Below are 22,667 nucleotides of genomic sequence, written 5' to 3' on the forward strand. Positions count from 1 at the left end.
GTAAGCAGGAGGCTTGGCTCCGCTCAAGGCTACAAAGTTTCAATTATAGAAGATAAATAAATCCCAGATACCAGGGCCTCCACTTGGGTCACCGGGGGGCGTGGCCAGCCTGCAAATCACCACAGGCCCCTCGCCCAGGCCGCCCACGCCCCAAGGAAACCCTCACCCTGATCCAGGACACCCTTCAGGGCAAACCAGCCAGCCCCCACCCATGCTCCAGGCCTCTATCCTATCTAATAAAAGAATAATATGCAAATTGACCATCACTCCAACACACAAGATGGCTGCCCCCATGTGGACACAAGATGGCCGCCACAAGATGGCAAGCAGGGGAGGGACCAGGTCTGCAAGGGAGGGCAGTTGTGTGTGATCAGGCCAGCAGGAGAGGGCAGTTGGGAGGGACCAGACCTGCAGGGGAGGGCAGTTAGGGATGACCAGGCCAGCAGAGGAGGAAAGTTAGGGGTGACTAGGCTGGCAGGGGAGGGCAGTTAGGGGTGACCAGGCCTGCAGGGAAGGGCAGTTAGGGGCAAACAGGCTGGCAGGGGAGCAGTTAGGCATCAATCAGGCTGGCAGGGGAGTGGTTAGGGGGTGATCAGGCTGGCAGGCAGAAGCAGTTAGGGGCAATCAGGAAGGCAGGCAGGCGAGCAGTTGGGAGCCAGCAGACCTGGATTGTGAGAGGGATGTCCGACTGCCCGAGGGGTCCCAGATTGGAGAGGGTGCAGGCTGGGCTGAGGGACACACACCCCCCGTGCATGAATTTTATGCACTGGGCCTCTAGTAAAATCATAATACTTACATGTTCTTATGTATAAGGTAAGTGATTCAGATTATCAGAAAGCTTGGGCTCTTTCCAACTGCACAATAAGTCACCCCAATAATTTTAAGCAACTTTATTTTATCTTTACAAAAGCAAAGCATATAAAACCTTGTGACATACTCCAACAGCTTTTCATAAAAATACCCAGTGGCCAAAAGAAATTATCAGCTTCTATAACAAAATTCAAACCTGAATCTGTGTATAACGAATTATTTAAATAAAAACCAAGTTATTTTAAAATGTCTGTATTCACTTACAAAGTGATTATACAACTGTAAAGGTTCATCAGGCTCCAAGAATGTCCAGCAGAACTCTTTGTTCTCAAATATCCTCTAAGTCCCACTTGTAATTCATAGTCACATATACAGGAAAAACTTGGCACTGTTTATAGCACACACTTCCACCATATCGCATTCCGATTCTTTGTGAGATTGTTGTAGGTAACAGAGATATGCAGATTCTATCCTGTCAGGTAGGGGTTTCTACTGACTTCCCTCACTGCTACCTCGCTAATTTCAATTCCTCTTACTACTAAAGAGGCACATTGTAGTGGCTAATTTATGTGTCAATTTGACTGACTAGTGAATACCCAAATTAAACATAATTTCTAGGTGTGTCTGTGAGGGTATTTCAGGATTAGATTAGCATCTGAATTGATGAATTTAGAAAAACAGATTACCCTCTCCAGTGTGGTGGCATCATCCAATCTGTTGAGGACCTGAGTAGACCAAAAGGCAGAGGATGGAGAATTCACCCCCTTTTCCCACCTCACTGTGCTGGGTGGGTGGGACATCTCATTGCTGGCCCTTGGACTTGGATTTATTCACACCATTGGCACTCAGACTGAATTACACCACTGGCTTTCCTGACTCTCAATCTTGCAGACAGCAGATCATGGGATGTCTCAAACTTCATAATCATGTGAGCTTATTTCTCATAATCAGGATATCTCTAAGCATGTCCTCAGATGAGGATTAACAACAACACAACAAAAACCATACCACAATCCCTGACAGAGGGTAAGCACAGTGCATCTGAACTGGGTGTCCTACAATTCAATTCTGACAGTCATCACCTGGATTAGCATCAGATCCCACAAGTTAAAGGGCAAGGTACCCAACAAGGCTATTGTTGCTTCTGATGTCCACAAGCTAACAGAATTTCTATTTAACTTGGCTGCGATTTGGGGTTCCCACAACCCTCCTACAAGTGCACTAATTTGCTAGGATAGACAGAGCTCATTGAAAACACTATATGTAAATGATTATAATTTTATTATAAAGGATAAGACTCAGGAACAGCCAAATGGAAGATGTGTAGGGCAAGGTCTAGGTATTCAGATGTCACCCTCCCAGCAGATCAATGGGTTGATCAACCGGAAACTCCACTGTCCCAGACTATATATACAGAGCTTCATTGCATAGGCATGATTAATTAAATCACTGGCTACATGACCAAACTCCAGTCCCTCTCCCAGCCCAGAGATAAGGCGGTGATCTCAGAGGGAAAGTGAGGGTGGGTGGGTGGGTGAGTGGATAGGAGGAGATCCACCAAAGAACTTGTATGCATATATGCATAACCCACACAGACAATGGGGTGGTGAAGGCCTGGGATGGGGGATTGGGGTGCACTAGAAGAAGTCAATGGGGGGGCGGGGGAGGACATATGTAAAACTTTCAACAATAAAGATTTTTTTAAATAAAAAAAATTAATTAAAAAAAATCTCCAACCCTCTAATGGAGAGCTAAGTCTTTCTGGTGTGACTAGCCCCTACCCTGGAAACTACTGTAGAGACCACCTTTAGTCACTTCAGTAGCATAAACTCAGGTATGGTTTAAACTCAGGTATGGTTTATTATGAAGAACAAAAGATACTCCTACCACTTGAGAAATTCCAAGGGTTTTTGAAGCTCTGTGATTGGAGCCAGGGTTAATGACCAGATATATTTATTTTATCACATACACAATAAATGAAAGTTGTTATTTTAGAAAACAAATAGTTTGCTATAAAAGTAACACAAGCATAAAGATGAGTAGAGAAAAACATCAAAAGCATCACCAAAGAAGCAACAGAACAAATTGAGTATGCAGGTTCAAGTCTAGATGAATAAATAGACAAAAGCAGACATATCCAGGTGGAAAATGAAGCTGGAATTGAGAATGAATTTAATGCTAGCCCAGTTGAGACCAAAGGCAATGACCAGGGATTTCAAACAGACACGGGACAGATATGAATCTAGAGATGAGAGAGGACATGGCCAGAATTAGTAGTCAGAGTTATCCACATAGTTAAGACACACCCCACTTACCCCCAAAGCCTTCACTACTCAAAGGATACCAGCTAATGGTCCCACATAAGCATCTATCTGATTTAAATAAAAACAAGGTATTGTACACAGCATCAAAAGTAAGGGCTGAACTCCAGAACATTGGACTTTAAACAAAATGGTACCTCATTTTTAACATAAAGATTCAAAAAGAATCACATGACCAAATTCGAAACAGAAATGCCAGGTTTTGTTCTTTGACCAAAACGTACCATTTTATTTTCTATCAACAGGAAACTTACAATGCATCTCTCTAATAGAAATGTTTATTTTTCAAAGAAATGTTTATGAAACAACTATAGAACACTTCAACAACAGCAATACAAACAGAACTGTGAATGATCTATTCACAGAAGCTTCCTGTTCAGATTCATGAAGCAGGATGAATACTCTAGACATAGAAACCATTACAAAGACTTACTCAAAGCTTTTAGAAAGCACATTCAATAACTAGAAACTGCTTTGTTAATGGTCCATAGTTCAGAAGCATCACAATTTATTTTCCCCACACTGCACACATCATCTCATCCTTTCGTTCCTAGCTTCTCAGAAAAAGAGTCCCAACTCTGTCTTTCAGCCAGTGAAGATGACAAATGGGAGAAGAAAGGGAAGATAGAGTTTGGGACAGCATACTGGGCTATTAAGATGATTCACAGTATAAAAAGGCTATCATGGGCCATGAAACTGAGACATTCAACTACTAACTGGTTTAATTAACAGGCTTATTAACTCAGGGATCCAGGAGGGTGGTAATGGTCACAATACTTAATATGGGAATGCCGGAAGAGTAAAGCTAAGAGCCCAGGCTATGTCCCAACCATCCATCCATCCTCCTCATTCCCCTTCCCGGTCCAGGAAGAGCAGGAGACAGCAATGTTAAAACTGGCCAGGTCCTTGAAGCTTCAGCTTTTCCCTAATAGCAATACCCCTAGCTAGAATATGGACAGAAAGGACAAAATCTGGGCCTAGATCCCAATCTCCAAAAGAAATAGAGTAAGGGGCAGCTCCCCTCCCCACACTACATAACACTTGGGACGTTCAAGTTCCAAAGATAGCTATAGGAACTCAAAGATCTTCCTAACTAAAGAAAGCAGGCATGCATCTACTAATTTACTCTGATTCTAAACACAAATTACAAGGACCATTTTATTTTGCATAAAACTTTAAAAAATGTTTGTATTAGGCCAGTGGTCAGCAAACTGCGGCTCGCGAGCCACATGTGGCTCGCAAGCCGCAGTTTGCCGCTCTGTTGACTAATGAGTTTGCCGACCACTGGGATAGGGGCTTAATCACAAGGAACAACAGCCTGTAATTATTGGAATCGAGAGTCTAGGTCAGTGGTCGGCAAGCTCATTAGTCAACAGAGCGGCAAACCGCGGCTCGCGAGCCGCATGTGACTCGCAAGCCACAGTTTGCTGACTACTGTATTAGGCAAACTGCTGCTTTTGTTTATAGTATTTAATTTAGTTATGTCAAAATGAATATATAAACCAGTTATAACTATAGGTATCTACCTATGTGCAAACTCCTTGTTGTTCACAAGATAGACATTTTCCACTGAGGCTTATTTTTTTTTTTTTTTTAAATATATTTTTTATTGATTTTTTACAGAGAGGAAAGGGAGAGGATAGATAGCTAGAAACATCGATGAGAGAGATACATCGATCAGCTGCCTCCTGCACACCCCCCACCGGGGATGTGCCCGCAACCAAGGTACATGCCCTTGACCGGAATCGAACCCGGGACCCTTCAGTCCGCAGGCTGACGCTCTATCCACTGAGCCAAACCGGTTCCGGCCTGAGGCTTATTTTCATTATCCTAAACTAATAGTAGCCGAGGATGCCCTTGGATTGAACCACTCCCTAACTTGTTCCAATTACATAACCCATAGAAGGCTCAGATCTTCCCCAAATCACTGCTAATTTCTGAGGAGCTTAAATTCTCTCCAGGGGTCCTCAAACTTTTTAAACAGGGGGCCAGTTCACTATTCCTCAGACCGTTGGAGGGCCAGACTATAGTTTAAAAAAAAACTATGAACAAATTCCTATGCGCACTGCAGGCCCGGGATGAGTCGGCTGCTAAGCAGGACAGACAGTGGCACCCGGCGGGCCGAATAAATGTCCTCGGCGGGCCGCATGTGGCCCGCGGGCCGTAGTTTGAGGACCCCTGCGAGAGAACAAAGTAACTGACTCAACCAATTCACCAATTCTACCCTGCTCCTGTCCATTCTCACCCTCAAACCCTCCAAAAAATCCTTAAGTAAAAACATTTGTAAATACTAAGGGTCAGAGGGAATAGTCAATTTAAACAGCTATATCCTTGAGCCATTTTTCCTGCTCCTCTCTCTTCTTCAATTACTCCACATCCCTACTCACCCAGAAATTGTCTTTGAAAATCCAAATGGTCAACCCTAGGTTAAGCAAAATTCAGCCCTTTCCAGTTCCTACTCCCTGGTGAGCATGCCCACAACTATCAAGGTACTCACCTCTAAAGCCTTCCATCTAACAGGATCCACCCTCCAAGTTTTTTAAGGCAAAAAGGTAATTCTGTTACCCTGCTGAGCCACATTTCCAAGTCCTAATGTTTCTTCCTAGTAGGAAGGCAGGCAGAGCAGGATCTTCTCCATCAATGTTTACTGAACTGAATTAGCAGGCTGCTCTTCTAAACTAATTGCTCACCAGATCAAACCCTACATTTCCTACCAGATTAAACTCTACATTTCCCTTACTCAGAGCAGCAAGGTCACTTGCATTTTAAAAATATTCTTCTTTCCAAAAGTAACTATTGTCAGTTACATTCTTCCATTCTTTCCAGTTAGTGCCAGGGACATTTTACAACCTAACAACCAAGTAAAAAGTCCCCTCATTTATTTTTATTTTTATTTTTTTACAGATTAAGATATTAAGTCTCAGGAAGATAAAATTAGGTGCTCACAGCTTTCTAATAATAAAAAACAGAGTTCTTAAGATGTATGAGGTACTGTAGAAGTGTTTTACTTGCAACATCTCTTTTAATCCTCACAACCACCACAGCAGAAAAACAGCACCGTGGACCCCTTTTTATAGTGGGTAAACTGACATAGGTTAAAAAACAAAATTCCCTTCTCCAAGTCACAATGACAGTAAATGCTATGCAAGCCCATTAGGCTAAGTTCAGAGTTCAAGTTAAAAGATAATTTAAACAAACAAACAAAAAGGTAACACTGTGTCTCCCATATAACTGAAAAAAAAACAAAGAAAAAAAGAGAAATAAATAAATAAAATAAATATAAATGAACACCTATCTATGATTTTACTTAACTCATTAATTAATTATGAAACAAATAAGATGTGCCATCTCATTCAAAAGCGAATGCGAAGAGCGCAAACATAGAAGCAATGGGGAATGAGGATATGGGTTTGCTTAATAGATCCAAAAAGGGCTTCATCCACAAAAGAGGAAAAGAAATCAATTGTTCCTCCAACCTACAAATTTCATTTGCATGTCTAAGGATAAGAATTGTTTGCATTGCTGTCAGTTATTCACACTTAATAAAGTTGTAAGATATATTAAAAAACAGCAAAAGCTGCAGACACTCTAGAATAGATCTCCAGGAAAAGTGCTCTAGATATCAACTCATTTCCATAGAAGACACGCAGTAATCCTTTTGGTACATTTCAAAGATTTTCACAAATTCTCCTTACATAGCTCTTAATCACTATGCACATGCCTATTTCTTTGTTTAGAAAATAATCCACAGCTTCAAGATCTCTGACAACCACTAGAAAAACTGAGTTAGTCCCCTCCATAAAACCAATCTTTCATTAAGATAAATTTTTCTCTATCACAGACTAAGCCAGAAATTTAGGCTTACTATGAATTTATAAATAAATGCAGAAATAAATTAATTCATTAGATAGTCAAGATTCCTAAGAGATCTAAAACTAGTAAGAGTTTGGTTTTACTGAACAGTGACCCTCAGAATTACTCTCTGATAACAACATAGTTAAATTGTCACTTCCAAGTAACTGACCCAAAAATTTAACTTCATTAAGTGCCTTAATTTCCACTCTGTTTTCTTCCCTAAGCAAGCATAAAAAATTACTGAACAGAAACCTCATTTAAAATGAAGTAGGGAGGCCATAAGTGGGAGCTCTCACGTCCTACGTCATGGTAAAGCACAATAGGAAGAACTCCTTGTAGCAGCCTTCCCAACATCCTCTTCCCCTCTATAAGAGTTTCCTCTACTTTATTTTAGCAGATTTGCACATAGCCTGCCATGGTTGCATGTTCCAGACTGCAATTCTTTGTTGTTCCTGAATAAATCAATTATTCCAAAGAAATACCTGGTTGACTTTTTGTTTAAAGTCAGCAAAAGTAATCCCAATCTAATTTACACCTCCAGTAAAATCAAGTAAATGTACTTTTCCCTAAGAAGACTGTGAAGGTGGAGAGAAGGTGAACTAGCTAGGGACCTTGGGACTCATGGAACAACACAATGTTGAGTTCCCTGGATTTTCCTTTTGCATCATATATCACATGGACAGAGCTGAAGAAGCCAGTAATCCAGAAATGCTAAAGGGGGCCAATACCAAAAAAGCACCTGTTTTTCCAAAGGACCAAGAAAAAAAAACAGCTTAGCAAAGCAGATAACTTTTATACAATAACCACTGAACTTCAGAAAAATAAAATAAAAAAAGCACAACACACACACCTACAGAAAAAACTGACCCACCTGACCCATGACAGCAAATGCCAAGGAGAGAACCTAAACTTTCACTCTCACCAGGCTGTAATGTTGTGCCTTGGCATGACCCACCCCAACCTCCTAACCCTGCAGGGGTAATACCAAAGGCCAGACTTTCTTCCCTGCCAGGTGGTAGGTAGTAGGACCCACTTCCCCTGCCACCGCATCTATGAGGACCACCTAGAGAGCCTGAACTTCACTCCCACAACAGTAATGAAGCATGCCTTCTTATCCCCATGGAGATGGTATGAGACAAGGTCTTGAACAGTCAGGACTTTCACTCTTCCCAAGGGTGTCAGCAGAGACCATGTGGGGAACAGCACGGAAGCAAGGTAGCATCAGAGGACTAGAAAGAAACTGAAACTTCCACCCCTGCCTAGCAGCCATGAGGAGTCCTACTTTGTGTGTCAATGGACCAATTCCTTAAAACCTCACAACTTACCCAAAATGGAAATAGATAATCTGAATAGCCCTGTAACTATTAAGGAAACTGAATTTGTAATTAAAAATTTCCTAGAAAAGAATCGCCTGGCCCACATTGTTTCATTAGAGAATTCTACCAAATGTTTAACAAAGAATTAACACAATCTCTTCCAGAAAACACAAGAATAAAGAGTACTTCTCAATTCACTTTATGAAGGTAGTATTATCCTGATGCAAAACCAAGAAAAGGACAGTACAAAAAAAAACACAAAAATTACAGACCAATACATGAATATAGACACCAAACTCCTTAGCATATTAGCAAATAGAATTCAGCAATACATAAAAAGCTGAATTTAATCCAGGGATACAAGTTTAGTTCAATATTCAAGAATCAATTAATGTGATCCACAATATTAACAAACTGAAAAAAAAATACATTATATGATCATAAGAATCAATACAGAAAAACTATTTGGTAAAATTCAATACCTGTTCCTGAGAAAAACTCCCAAGAAAAAAAAGGAAATAAAGGGGAACTTTTTCAATTAGCCAAGGAGTATCTACAAAAAAACCTAGAACTAATATTATTACACTTATTGATACAAGACAAATGCATAATGCACTGCCCCTATTATCGGGATCAATATTTTAAAAAATAATAATTCTAAGGAAGTGCTTGTATTACAATAAGACAGCAGAAACAGTAAGCCACAGACAAAGCTACCTCCCCCAAGATACCTAAACATTCTTGTGGGGGAGGAGTCACGGTAAGAGTTAAACACAATACTTTCACTCTAGCCCAGGGGTGGGCAAACTTTTTGACTCGAGGCCCACAATGGGTTCTTAAACTGGACCGGAGGGCCGGAACAAAAGCATGGATGGAGTGTTTGTGTGAACTAATATAAATTCAAAGTAAAGGAGCGGAGGGGAGAGCAAGAGAACTGGATAGAACAGCCGGATCCGGCCCGCGGGCCGTAGTTTGCCCAAGGCTGCTCTAGCCACACAGAGCCCTAAGAATGGGTGCCCTCACTCACTCCTCTTCCCTCATCATTCCCTTTTTCCTATCTTTTATCCAACATTTGCTTTGTGACATCACTGGACACCAGCTCACCAACATGCTATCTCCCTGCTCCACAAGTTTTCCCAAAGGGATAAATTATCTATATCTATATATATCTATATATAGAGATAGATATATAGAGATATATAAAAAGAGGTAATATGCAAATTAGGCCAGGACACCATAACGGGTCACAACCGGGCAGGAGGAGGTTGTGTGCGCAGGTGAGGCCCAGAGCAGAGACGGAGACAGAGACAGGGGGGCCTGCCTGAGCCAGCACAGCGGCTCGGGCGGCCCCGGAGCGGACACAGGCAGGGTGGCCGGGGGACGCTGAGAGTCAGGTGCGGGTCCAGGCCCACCGCGGCGCCGGTCCGGCCTGATTCCCATGGCGGCCGGTGCTGCACGAGTCAGACACGGGTCCTGGCCCCCCGAGGGGTGCCTCCTCACGCAATTTCAATCGCACGCGGAGCCTCTAGTACACTTATAAACATAAAATGGAGGTGGATCTTCCATCTGAGATGGAAAACTAAGCGTAGCCTAAGTCTTCCTTTATCATCCTTAGAACAGTAATTTACTTCCTCTGGGGAAGGGAACAATTTATCCTTTTAGAAACCTGAATTGTGAAAGACTGCTGGTTAATCATCTCCAGACAGCTTTCACTGATGGCTGCTCCTCAGAAGTCCTTCCATCAGCCGCCCAGTTATCACAGGAGTATCGCCATGGCCCTGCTGCCAGATGGAGAGGACCAGGTACGGAGGCACAATGAACACTTTCTGTCAAATCAGACTGAGGCCCACAAAGGCCTTCTTTGAGCTCTACCTCACTGCTACAGGCAGCTCACCAAAGACTTTTCTAGCTCTACTATAACATTCAAAATCTTGCAGCCAAAGGAATTAATTCTAGTCCTCATTATCTGAGAGCAATCAGCATTGTAGGAGAAAAGTCCACACAGTAATTTCTCCTAAACATGGACCACATTTCCTAATGATGAGAAAGAGATTTGATTAGTTTTCCCAAAAAGAGAAGCAAAATGTAAATTTATTTTCATAATGTATCTTATATTTACCAAAGTGTAGGTTACACTTGCAACTATGCACTAATTCTTAAGACAAGAAACTAATCAAGTGGTAGAGTTTGGGAGTAATTTTGTGAAAAGTTGTAAAAACGGCACAACATGACAACCTTAACTTCACATTTGCCTTTTGCAAAACAAAAGACAAAATAAAAGTCACTTTTACCCTCAACAATTTAGACTCTGCTTTTATAAATAAAAATTAAACTTTTAAAAATTAAAAAATAAAAATAAGTCATTTTGGAAAAAAAAAAAAAACTAAATAGATACATTTCATCATTTATTCCTCCAGAGCCTCTGATACACCTTTAAAAAAAATTATAAACACCTCTCTCATCATTACCCTGCTGGTTTTCTTCATCAAAAGTTAATTGGCCTAACATTGCCAAATCCTCACTAGACTAATGCCTCTTTTTAAATTAAACTATAACAGTAAAGTGCACAAATCTTAGGTTTGCAACTAGAATTCTCACATGTACATGCACCCCTGTAACCTCCAGTCATCTCAAGATATAAAACATTTCCAACATCTCAGAAGGCTCCTTCATGTCCCTTCCTAGCTAGTCATTGCCACCACCACCACCACCCAAAGGAACCACTATTCTGACTATATCTACCACCAGGAAATAGTTGTACCTGTTTTTTGAACTTCAACTAAATTGAATCATTAGTGCTTATGATCTGAGCAGTTCTTGACCTTGCTCTGAATTAATAAAATCCTGCATCTTTGCAAGATTTGCAATTTCACCTTCCAGTCGATTTGGAATGCATGTTTGTTGGGTGCTAGACAACTCTAGTGTTATGAATGTTACAGTGGAGATTAGCTTTAGAACTAGAGAATTCATTTGTGATTAGTTCCATATTATAATAACTTCTGCATAAATGTAATAAAAACAATGTAAAAAAAAGGAAAACCCTCAAATACCCATTATTCCTGCATTTTATCCCAAACATGACTTAGACAATTCTTCCCACTCCTGTTGTGTGGCTTTTCTCCCATCTCCAATGGAGCCAACTTTATGCTAGACACTGCAGATTTTTTACCATATAATTAACATTTTCTGTAATCTCAGAAATCAGAGACTTAGAGGAAGTTATAAGCCTGGATTTGTTACATATTATTTGACCCAACAACCTTAAAGGGTTTACAATACTCCCAAAACCCAGTAACAAAAAAATGCCTGCTCCATCCTTTTTCCTAAATCAGTTAACAATATCTCCCATCTGTAACCACACAGTTAGAGAAAAAACAACTCACTTTTCTCTTTTCTATCAGCAGGTGTTCCCCTCCCCCACCTCATTATTCTTTCCACCCAGTCTATCTTCCATTCAAAATGTGTGTGGTGGACGCTGAACACAGCCAGTGCCCTGATTCACTCCCTCACTATCTCTGGTCTGGAGTATGGAAACTGTCCTCCTTCACTGGTCTCCTCCTTACATTGTCTTTCACCCTGTCATCCTGTTATTCATCTGATTAAGATCTTTCTACAGGTCCCACTGCCATTAGGATAAAGTCATTCTCTTAGCTGAGAATTCACAACTTGGCCCTTCCTTTCTTGGCTTCTCTCCCAGCAACTCCTGCAAAACTTTGGTCTGACCCCTAGACATTCCAGCACTCTTACTCCCCCTGGGCTGCATTGCTTCCTCCTTCGGCTAGAAGCCCTTTCACCCTTTCTCCTGCAGTCAGCTCTCTTCCTTTCTTGGTCAGTGCCACTCCAGCAAAAGCAACTATTCCCTGAGTGTGTTCCCACAGCCCTCTGTACCCACCACAACTACATCATACTGCATTAGCTAATCATTTATTTGTTGTCTCATTCACTCGTCTACAAACTTCTAGACCTGGGGGTTCTCCCTGGCCTCCTGAAGGATAAGGTCAGGATTTAATCTTTACATCCCAAAGACTTGGCAGGGCAATTCCATGAAGACTCAATGAAAAAAAAAAAAAAAAAAAAAAAAAAAGAATGTCCCTGCCTCTTTTATTCATATAATTTTTTTTTCTTTAAATAGAAACTTTAAAAATTCAGTTTTCCTTTAAAAGCCACCAGCAAATTATTTTAAAGAGTTTTTAATAAAGCCCTAGCTCAGTGGTCGGCAAACTCATTAGTCAACAGAGCCAAATATCAACAGTACAACGATTGAAATTTCTTTTGAGAGCCAAATTTTTTAAACTTAAACTTCTTCTAACGCCACTTCTTCAAAATAGACTTGCCCAGGCCGTGGTATTTTGTGGAAGAGCTACACTCAAGGGGCCAAAGAGCCACATGTGGCTCGAGAGCCGCAGTTTGCCGACCACGGCCCTAGCTGGTTTGGCTCAGTGGATAGAGCGTTGGCCTGCGGACTGAAAGGTCCCAGGTTCGATTCTGGTCAAGGGCATGTACCTTGGTTGCCGGCACATCCCCAGTAGGAGGTGTGCAGGAGGCAGCTGATCGATGTTTCTCTCTCATGGATGTTTCTAACTCTCTATTCCTCTCCCTTCCTCTGTAAAAAATCAATAAAATATATCTTTAAAAAAAAAGTTTAATAAAAACTAAAATATCCCTTATTGATTTGTGCTTCCTGTTAGAAATTAGTCACAGCTGTTTCAAAATACCTTTTAAAATAATGGATATTAAAGGTAGAATGAATATGCCACTTAACTAAAGTAACTGTAGTCATCACCATATAAATCACTATTAGATGCCAGTGGAGTGAGTCACAGTTATTATTTATACAACTAAAAGATCACAAACAAAATTACGTCAATGAAAAACTTGTTCATATATATCCCCTTAACACGTAACATATCTGCATGGTGGTTAAGAACATAAGCTGGAATCACAATGCTAGTTGTGTGACTTGGGCCAAATAACCTAAATTTCAATGTGCCTCAGTTTTCTCCTCTGTAAAACAAAGATGACAAAACCAGCCACTGGACAATGTTTCTGGGTAACTGAGTTAGCACATATGAGGCCCTGGGGACAGTGCCTAGCAGAGTAAAAGTGTAGTGATAAATGTCAACTGTTAACGTATCGTCGTTTTTTTACTCACAGCAGTACAATGAGATCATTTGGACAAAAATGCTATACCATTTCAGAGGTAAGGTACCAACAGAGAGGTTATGACGTCCCTACGCTATTTTAAGTGGCACCGTAGGAACTGGAAACCATACCTAACCCCAAGTCAAACGGAGCAAACCTCCACAAATGGAGTCAGGAAGGTTCTTTTGGGTTTTGGGCATGGTTTATTCTTGTCAGCAACAGCCAGCCTAAACACCTGGTGGGAACACATGACCTACCCCATTTGCTCAAGTGAAAAGGTAGGAGAAGCCTCGCTGTCACAGTATCTGACACATAGCAGACACTCTAAAGCAGGCACACACAGCAGTCATCAAACAGCTACTGAAGACTGAAACGCACGGTGCCACTGTGCTTTCTCAGTAACAGAAGGAGGCACTCCACAAAATCAAGCCTATTACCAAAAGGAACAGTCCCTTAATATTATGCTTATCTGTCACATCAGAGGACAATGAGGCCATAGAAACTTTAAAAAGGGGAAAAAATTTAAAACGAGTAATTTTCTGTTACTCTAAAAAATGTAAGTTTTTCAAAAAGAACTTTAATCAGGACAAGTTCTAGATTTTTGAAAGCTAACCCAACTATTGATATTTCATGACATGACTGGACAATATTTCACCTCCCTAAGACCTTTACCAATACTTTATTTTCAATACTTTCCTGGGCTTAACCTGAATCCCAATCCTCAGCCTTAATTACAGTCACGTGGAATATAGTTAATGCGCTTGGAAGGCAGATGCAATGAACCCACCTGAACCAGGGACAAGGCTGCAAAACACAAAAAGCACACCGAAGTGCCCTACCTTTATCTTCCTTCTCTTCAAACGGGCAAGCGTTAAGTTGGGATTATACCTTAATGATCAGACTTGACATGGGCCCGAGTAAGGCCTACCTTTCCTTTCCTGTCCCTGCCACTCTGGAATCTACAGGTAGGTGTCTGGTACCTGGAAGATACACAGATAGGGCAGCTCCAGACCCTACTTCGACAGCTCACGCCCAGGACTCGCACAAGGCGGCTTCCTGGACGTTTTGCACTGGGATTTAAAAGCGGCAGAGCTCCGACTGTGTTCGGGGCCGGCAGCTCCCAGGCCCGCCCAGGTCTGGCGCAGGAAGGTGTTGATGCTCACTTGTAAACAAGGACAAGTCACCAGGCCCTCCACATCCCGGCGGCCACCTCGCCCTCGCGACCCGACTCGCGCGGCCCCCCGATGCCTCCTCCTGCCTCCGGGAGTCGCTTCCCCCCCGCTTCCTCTTACCTGCTGCGTCGGGGCCCCGATTCCCGGTCAGGTGCCCGTTACCCGGGCCGTAGCCCGAGAGGCCCGCGCCTCAGGGAAAAGAGCCCGCAGGGCCTCTCCCCCTCACCACCTCAGGGATCCCCCAGCGGCCGCCGCCATTTTCCCCGCGCCCTAACCCCCACCTGACAGTTCCCGTCTCCCACCTGTGACCAGCCGGGGATGACGCGCGACACCGCAGGCGGCGCGTGCGCGAGCTGGGGAATCCGTGAGGGTCACAACCTCCGGGCGAACCCGCCGCTAATTCATCCCGAAGCCGGAGGCGTCCAGACCGTCGCCCTAGTAAGGCGTCCCAACAGACTTTATTCTGATTGGCTGCGAACGCCGTGACGCGGCGGCGTCCCCGGCTGCGTGGGAAGCCGGGTCCCCGGCGCCCCGCCCCTGCTCCACGGCGGGGGGCACCTTGGCGCCGGTCCGCGAGGGCTCCTTTAAAGGACCCGCGCTCTTTTCCTCGCCTGGCCTCGAGGAGGGACCTAGGGAGAGAGGGATGTGGGGAAGAGAAACAATTGGAATGGGAAATCTCACAGGGCACGGCCCTAACGGACTGACGGCCCGTCAGCTTCTAGAGTTTCAGATGGAAAGCAAATCTGAGGAATTTAATTTACAAGCCAATTTACTAAGGCGGAGTCGCGGGGCCAAGCAGAGGGAGCAGCCGTCCTGGGAAGCAGACCCCAGCAGGTGCAGTGCTTCCCCAGAGCAGGGACGTCTCCTCTGCGCAGCAGCCTTTCACCTACTCCTGGTGAGAAGTGCTCATCACTTTCTACGGGGCAGGTCTGGCCCTAACCTGCTAGACCAGTGGTGGGCAAACTGCGGCTCGCCAGTCACATGCAGCTCTTTGGCCCTTTGAGTGTGGCTCTTCCACAAAATACCGCGTGCGGGCGTGCACGTGGCCCATGCGCAGAAGACGGTTTTCGGCTCTCAAAAGAAATTTCAATTGTTGTACTGTTGATATTTGGTTCTGTTGACTAATGAGTTTGCCAACCACTGTGACAGAAAGTTCCGTAATGGTGGGAACCGGTTAAGCCTCTTTTGTTGTTGTTAATCCTCCCTCAAAGGTATTTTTCCAATGTTTTTTAGAGAGAATGGAAGAGGAGAGAGAGAAACATCAATGTGAGAGAGACATCAATTGGTTGTCCCCCCTCACACCCACCCCGCCCCACGTGCCCCGACCAGGGCTTGGGATCAGCTTACAACAGGTATGAGCCCTTGACTGGAATGGGCCAGTTGGCGGCCCATGCTCTATCCATTGAGCCAAACCAGCTAGGGCTAAACCTTTTTTTTTTTTTTTTTTTTTTCCGAAACAATGCCTTCCTCCTGCTGACCTTCAACAAATATTTATTGATTAAAACCTTAAAAAGAATGAAATATAGCCACACATCACACACATAGCCTCTCAGTCATTCGTGTGTGTTTGTGAATTTTATTTGTTCATTCAACATGGGGAAGGGGGTGGAAGTACAAGGTTCCTGTCCTCACAATATTTATGGTGTGACAATAATGAATACCTAGGTTAGGGAAACATGGCTTCAATATAACTAAATTATATCCCCAAGTTCCTGGGAGCCAAATTGCTGTGCCCCTTTCCTAAGTCAGCTTCATAACCTCTCCAACTGTGTTCAGAAATACTGAAATATTTAAGACTAGAGGCCCAGTGCATGAAAATTCATGCACTGGAGGGGGGGTCCCTCAGTCTGGCCTGCCCCCTCTCACAGTCTGGGAGCCCTCAGGGGTGGGAGGTGACACAGTGATCAGGGGAAGGCGACGCCCCATCACACCTCTGCTGCTGCCACTGCCTGCAGCACAAGCCTCGGCCGGCCCTGGTTACCTGAGCCTTGGGCAGCCCTAGGTGGCTGGGCAGCCGCCATCCGAGGCTTGCCTGCGCCTCGGACCAGCCCTGGGCGGCTGGGGGTCTGAGGGGACTGGGGGACTCTGGAGGCAGGTGCGTGGAGCGGCTGGGCCCGCCCCCAGGCTATGTGCCTGCCACTCCGGTGGGGCTGAGGGGACTGGGTGCCACCATCTTGTGGCTGTGGGCGCCGCCATCTTTGAGGGCGTGTGTGGAGAGCAGCTACAGTGTTTGGACAGGTTCAAGCCTCGGACTAATGAGAGGACACAGTGCTCTCATGGCCCCGTGCTAGTCCCAGCTTGGAGGGCAGAGCCCTCCCAGCACAATGATAGCCAACAGCTATAGTTGTAAGCTTGAACCTATGGCCCGAACACGTGGCCCCATGTGCCTGAGTGATGTGGGCTTGATAGAGTTCAGGTGCATGTAATGGAGTAGGATTGAAACACATGAGAATGTTGTAAACATCTTGACCACACCCTTACTTTGCCTCGTGACATCTGGCTATAAAATAAAGACACGGCTTGTAGTCCGTGGCGCTGTCTCACTACACGAGAGAGGGTAGCGTCCCACCGAGACCCAGCCTTCTCTTGTCTGTCTTTTCTAATCCTTCACCGCCCCCACTCAGGGTCACTGAACCCAGCTGCAGAGCTGGCACGGCACATAAGGCGCCCTGGGGCTAAGTATGCCATGTCCGTGCCAGCCCGCCACAGGCGTGGCAGTCAATTAGCATATTCCCTCCTTATTGGCTGTGGGCGCCGCCATCTTTGCAACAGCGTGAGGGTCAATTAGCAGATTCCCTCTTTATTAGATAAGATGTGCTCAAATTGTGTTAGAAACGGAATACAAACTCTAATAGGGAAACACCAGTTAGTTACCTCTGTGACCTTGAGCCACATTTTAAAATATTGTTTCCTTTGTTGTTTTCATTTTTCATGTTTTGTTCTTTTTTTTGTTATTTTTTAAGCCACATTTGTATCTTTAAAATGAGATTGCTAGAATAAAAGATCTCTAACTTTTCTTTCCCCCACTCCTACACATTTTTAAATTTCTTGATGTGAGAGACCGGGGAACCCCTGAAGGCACTGGAGATGGGTTTTGAAATCAGGAATTATGTAATAGTTTATCTCTGTATCTCTGTAACCGAGCAGACCTGCCAACTGAGAAAAAGAACTCCACACATTTGAATACAGTGGATGTTGAGTGAAGGTTAACTGACTTGGAATGAATTATCCCAGGTTCTTTATTTCACCGTTTAGCCTGTGGCCTTTCTTGAGGTGAAGTGGTGGAACCTGAAGAAAAAGAAGAAAACTGTGGGGTCCAAGGGTATTAGCTCTTTTTTACCCCAAGTACTCCTGACACCCACCACATGTGTGGGTTTTCCACACCAAGGAATTCTCCGGTTCTCTATGGACACCAACTGGGTGTCCCTACAATGTAATTCAATTCTGCCACTGGCTACTCCAATAATGCAATACTATTTCCCATAGTGGCTGCACCAATTAACATTCACGCAAAAAGAAGAAAAAAAAGAAAGAAAGAAAAAGGGAAAAGAAAAGAAAACAAAACAAACAAAGGGAAAAAAAAAACAAAATCATTCCAACCAACAGAGCATGAGGGTTCCTTTTCTCCACAGCCCTAACACTTGCTATCTCTTGTCTTCTCGAGTTCTACTTCTTCCCTCTCTGGGCTATGACTTTGGCCTTGGAGATTTGCCTAAGCTGACAGGTCAGCCTTCTCTGAAGTTCTGCCACTCTTCCAGCGAGCGAAGCCCTAGGCCTGATTTTCAGCTCTGGCTGCCCTCTGCCTGCAGACCAGATTCCCTTTAAATGCTGCTAAAGAAGCCTTCTGACACCCACACAGTGCTTGCTTAGCCACAGTCACCTAGTTCCACAATCCTTATAAATACTAATTTCCCCCAGACCCCTCAAACCCCAGCGAGTTTGCACCAGCTAGTGCATCCTCTTTGGTCTGCATCCTTTCCTGGTTCACCGGGAGTAATCCGCCCGCACGTCAGGAGCAGTGGGGTGATACTCATGGCCCTCCTGCCATCAAACGATTTTCCTTCAGAATCCCATCTTTACAGTTGGCTTCCTAGAAGCAGCAACTGAAGCAGGGACCCTGGTCTAGATGGATTTTTTGAGGAAATGCTTTCAAAAGAAGGCGAGTGACAAGAGAGAGAAACTAGGTAAGGCTATGGTGTCAGCTGGAGATTAACTTCAGCCTGATCTCTGGGAAGCTCTGGAGCATGAATTACACCACTGGATTATTCAACCTTGGGACAAGGGGCCAACCTCTTATATCTGTAATCCGTCAGTTATTGGCTGCAGGCTGCCTGAGAGTAGGGATGCATAAACAGCTGGGCAAAGTAGCTCCTGTGTAAGTAAGGTCCTTGGAGAAAGGGGGCAGCTGTGAACCATTAGCCACAAATGCTCGAGGCAGCAGAGGGAGGGGGAGGGGTCCCCCATCTGGGAGGGGCATCAACAGCATCCATTACAGGCACAACATAAATGCTAATAAACTTTCACTTTTTCAAACAATGCATATATGGTTGTATATGCCTATAACATCTGGGAAGGCATAGAAACCATTGCAGTAGTTGCCTCTGGGAAGAGGAATTGGCCACCAGTAAACTGCCACATTAATGTATTTCCTTCTGTACTGTCCAAACTTTAGCCAGATGTAGGTATTACTGTTTTAATTTGGGGGAGAGAAAAATTAAAAGCTTCTTTGATGTGCCAATGAGCTTAAGAGATGGTGTTAACATGCTCTGCTGCTCAGAAGGCTAATTTCCCACACGTTTCTGAACCTCCCGACTCCTACAAGAGTCTCACAGCTGATAAATTGTTCCACTTCATAAGCCATTGATTTAATAGTCACATTTAATAGGGCACTCTCTGCAATGCTCAGAGAGACACTGTGACAAGCAGGAATCCCTGAGTCCTTGTTCTTATTGTACTTTCATGATTACTGGGGTACTCTCCATGCCCATGTCATTACTTCCTCCTCTTCAAAATGTGACAGTAACAAGGTGAAAGGTGTCCTCAAATAACAGATCTCAGCAGAGAGCCAAGGAAGCGCTGCCACAAGAATTGGAACAACTCTCTTCGATGGCTTTGAGTGGAAGGAGCAATGCTGGCAGAGGCCACAGACACCTACCTGGAGGCCCAGGGCTCCCATTTCTCACAGACCCCTGTTTCAAAACTCCCTGTGGCCCTTGCTGGCTTGGCTTAGTGGATAGAGCGTTGGCCTGTGGACTGATCCTGGGTTTGACTCCAGTCAAGGGCACATGCCCAGATTGTGGGTGTGCAGGAGGCAGCCTATCAATGATTCTCTCTCATCATTGATGTTTCTATCTCTCTCTCCCTCTTCCTCTCTGAAATCAATAAAAATAAAAAAAATAAAAATAAAAACAACAACTCCCTGTGACTGAGCATGTTGACTTTAAAAGTTCACACTTGTGCCCTGGCCGGTGCTCTCAGTGGTTAGAGTGCTGGCCCATGCACCAAAGGGTCTCAGGTTTGATTCCCAATTAAGGGCATGTAGCTGGGTTGTGAGTTCACTCTGCAGCCCCAGTCATCAGGGCATGTGCAGGAGGCAAGCAATCAGTGTGTCTCCCTCACATCAATGTTTCTCTCTTTCTCTCTCTCTCCCTCCCTCCTTTTTTCCCTCCCTTTCACTCTCTTTAAAAATCAATGGAGCCCGGCCGGTGTGGCTCAGTTGAGTGTTGACCTATGAGCCAAGAAGTCACAGTTCAATTCCCAGTCAGGGCACATGCCTGAGTTGTGGGCTCCATCCCCAGCAGGGGGCGTGCAGGAGGCAGCCAATAAATGATTCTCACATCATTGATGTTTCTCTCACTCTCTCCCTTCATCTCTGAAGTCAATAAAAATATGTTTTAAAAAATCAATGGAAAAAATATCCTTGAGTGAGGATTAACAGCAAAAAGTTCACACTCATTGCTTCATGGCCACAACATGGTTATCACAATCATATCAAAGATAGGAAAGAATAAACAGAGGAAAAGGTATTCTCCTTGTGAGGCATTATTGGTTTATCCTCCTGACTAAGCCTGGGGCTTCCCTGTGGGACTCCCCAGTGGTGTAGTATGCCCCCTCCTCAGAACTGTAAAGAGCTATCTTTTCTTTTTTTATTTATCTTTATTATTGAAAGTATCACAGATATCCCCTTTTCTTTTTTATTTTCCCATTGCCCCCCTCCACCCCGCACCTGCCTCTCCCATGCCTTCACCACACTATTGTCTGTGTCCATGGGCTGTGCATATATGCATATAAATTCCCGGTTAATCTCTTCCCATCCACCACCACCCCCACCTTCCCTCTGAGTAAAGAGCTATCTTTTCAATGGCAATCTTCTGATCAGTTGGCCTCACCTTATCTGAATGATGATAAAACCTGCAGTGTAAAACCAAACCCTTCTCCATATTCTACTTCCCTTGGTGGTTTTCTACCTATTTGCCCTCTCTACCCAGGGACCCACTCTGTAGGGTTATGGGTCCTGAACTACAATTGGTTAGGACCTACTGTCCCTCCCCAGAATGAGCTCACAGGTCCACAGAGCGCCTACAAACAAATACATCTCCCTGCTAACATTGCCCTCCGCTGCTACAATGACTTACGTCAAAGACCTCGTGCTTCAGGGTTGAAGAGAAAGGAACAGGGGACATTACGGGAAAAGAACTCCATCTGCCACAAACTCAATTATTTAATTTTACTATAACCGCAGAAATGATATATTGTTCTAATTTTACAGATGTCAAACTGAGGCTCAGTGTGTTAGTTTCCTACTGCTACTGTCACAAATTACCACAAACTTAGTAGCTTAAATTCATTTTCTTACAGATCTAGAGGTCAGAAATACAGAGTCAGTTTTACTGGGCTAACCTCAAGGTGTTGGCAGCCCTGGTCCCTTCTGGAGGCTGTGAGGGGAGAATCCATTTCCTTGCCGGTGTGTGTGTGTGTGTGTGTGTGTGTGTGTGTGTGTGTGTGTGTGTGTTTGGTTTTTTGTTTGTTTTTTTCTGTGTGTGTGTTTTTTGTTTCTTTCGTTTTTCTGTCTTTACATACACCACTCCAATCTCTGTTTCCAACATCCCATCACCTCCTTTACCACAGTGAAATCTCCCTCTGCCTCTCTCTTAAAAGGATACTTGTAATTACATTTAAGGCCCACCCAAATGATCCAGAATAATCTCCCACCTCAAAATCAAATTTCTTCATTTAACATCATTGGAAAGTCCCTTTTTGCCTCTAAGGGAACATTCATAGGCTGCAGGAATGAGGACCTAGGTGTTTTTGAGGACCATTATTCAGCCTATCACGCTGGGTTTCACTGAGCTAAACCATGGTGTCAGCACTCCTGTATGCTGTCAGGGCTGCATTCTTCGGGAACTTCTAGGGGATGATCCATTTCCTTGCCTCTTCCAGTTTCTTTCTTTCATTTTTTTGTGTGTGTTTTGTGGGTTTTTTTTCAAATTATCAGGGAAATTTTAGAAAGTTACAGAAGTAGTAGAAGTGAGCCAGTTGGGCTATGTAGGCTCAGGAAACAAGTAACCAAGGCAGAAGAAGGGCCCTTGGAGCTTAGGAGAGAGAAAGGCAAAGGTAACTCGCCTGGAGGGGGAAGATGTGGGGGAAGAAAAGGCGTGGCCAAAGAGTGTCTCCCTTGCGTCTTCCAGGTACTAAAGACCACCTGAATTCCTGGCTGATGGCTTCTTCCTCCTTCCTCAGATCTCTCACTGACTCCAATCCTTGCTTCCATCATCACATCTCCTTTGTCTCTGACCCTCCTGCCTCCCTCCCCCTCTCCCTTACATGAGCCCATATTTTCATGTAAGGCAACATATTCATAGGTTTGGAGAATTAGGACCTGGACATCTTTGGGGGGGCCCATTATTTCTGTCTACTGCACTCAGGCAGGAAGCAGCCCAGTGGTTGCTGGGGAAAACAGTGAAGAGGAGTAGAAAGGACGGCCTGCAAAGGAGAAAACGTTGGGCGGGGTGGGTTTGGGGGTGGGTCGTGGTTGTGATTATCTTGACTGG

General features: G+C 44.2%; 1 protein-coding gene across 8 annotated transcripts in view; it reads right to left on the reverse strand.

Moving 5' to 3' along the window:
* Window positions 1-15,094, reverse strand: part of LCLAT1 (lysocardiolipin acyltransferase 1) — a 134,881-nt gene extending 119,787 nt beyond the window's left edge. For 2 of the 8 annotated variants that reach the window (XM_080684687.1, XM_080684685.1), the window contains exon 1: window positions 14,919-15,094. The gene's annotated coding sequence lies outside the window, so the exon portion shown is untranslated. Of the gene's footprint in view, window positions 1-14,283; window positions 14,583-14,736 lie in introns of those variants that run through there. The other 6 variants (XM_080684692.1, XM_080684691.1, XM_080684690.1 and 3 more) reach the window with 6 other exon arrangements.
* Between the last annotated feature and the right edge of the window lie 7,573 nt (window positions 15,095-22,667).

Source organism: Plecotus auritus (assembly GCF_963455305.1).
Source record: "Plecotus auritus genome assembly, chromosome: 8".
In the NCBI taxonomy this organism is placed as follows: Eukaryota; Metazoa; Chordata; class Mammalia; order Chiroptera; family Vespertilionidae; genus Plecotus; species Plecotus auritus.